Source organism: Mesitornis unicolor, unplaced genomic scaffold, assembly GCF_000695765.1.
Source record: "Mesitornis unicolor isolate BGI_N332 unplaced genomic scaffold, ASM69576v1 scaffold32156, whole genome shotgun sequence".
NCBI classification, from domain to species: domain Eukaryota; kingdom Metazoa; phylum Chordata; class Aves; order Mesitornithiformes; family Mesitornithidae; genus Mesitornis; species Mesitornis unicolor.
The window spans coordinates 3,063-4,354 of NW_010192213.1; positions in this window are offsets into that span (position 1 = coordinate 3,063).

A 1,292-nucleotide genomic window follows, 5' to 3' on the forward strand; every position below is an offset into this window, starting at 1 on the left:
AGTTTAAGCAGAGCCTGAGTTACATTAAAGCTTACAAGGTTGTTGTTTCCTTAGCAATATTTGTTCCATGTATTTCCATTTATTTTGCTGCAAATAAATAAATACAGAAAGAAGACAAAGTGAGTGAACAGTGAAATATTTGAGGTCCAACAGTTGTAACCTTCAGTCTGTGGTAACTGAAATCTTGAATTTTCAAGCTTTAAGAAAGCTTTTCTTGTTTGTTACTTCTTGTCACCGAAGTCTGTTTTTCTTTAGGCTATAATACATTGAATGCTTTGTATGTCATCACATACATTTATCTGAGGAGAACTTTCACAAAATTAGATGCAGAGTTGGAGCAGGGTTTCTAAGGGCTGTTTTTCCCAGTACTGTCTTTAAGGTCTCTTCTCTTACAGACTTATCTAAGTGAGAGGACAAGAAATAAAATCCAAAAGATCTGTTCATTAAAGTTAAGGAACTTGTAATTTTGGCCCAGAGGTAGTGGATTTGGTTCTATCTTTGTGTACTGAAATGTAAAAGTCCCGTTTTGTCTTGACTGTTAATTGAAACTGGCTGTCAAAACCAGGCTGACAACCACTGCTGGCCGGTCTCCTCTAGATGGCACCGTGAGGCTTCCCACAGAAGTCTTGGTGCTTTTTTTTTTGTAAAATTGTACCGTTTCAGTCATGATTTGAAGTTTCTTCTTCCCAAGATTGTTTTTTTGTGACATATATCCTGTTCTAAATGTGCAGTGTCTTTTTTAGAGTACTTTCAAGCTTCATCTGTATTGAGTGTGAGAAACAATTCTGCTTCATTGCGTTAGCAACTTTCTTTTTCTTCCAGCTGCTTCTACACCCCATCTCAAATCCCTTATATTTTCAAAGGTTTTGTCCAAGTTACTGATAAAATTCTGTGCCTATGAGTGACTTGCAGTTACATTGTGAGGTCTGTTACTGAACGGTTCGCAGCACGCTGCATGTCAGTTTTGCATTAGAATTCATTAGGCAAAGTGACCTGTGGGACTGTGTGCCTTTTGAAAAGCTTACTCATCAAGGTGCTATTGCAACACTAAGATTTAAATCTGAGCAATTTATTTGACATGATGTAGTTTGATAAATTCATAATTAATGAATTACATGCCTTGTTTCTTAAATTCGTACAAAGTGTCTTACTATCTTGTTTATGTAAGTTGGCTTTCATGACAAATTTGAAACAAATTTATTGACTACTTTGTCCATCTTTACTGCTTTCATCTAGGAACTGTTGAATACTATTACCTGAATTCCATATTCTTCTTGTATATAATTCCTGCT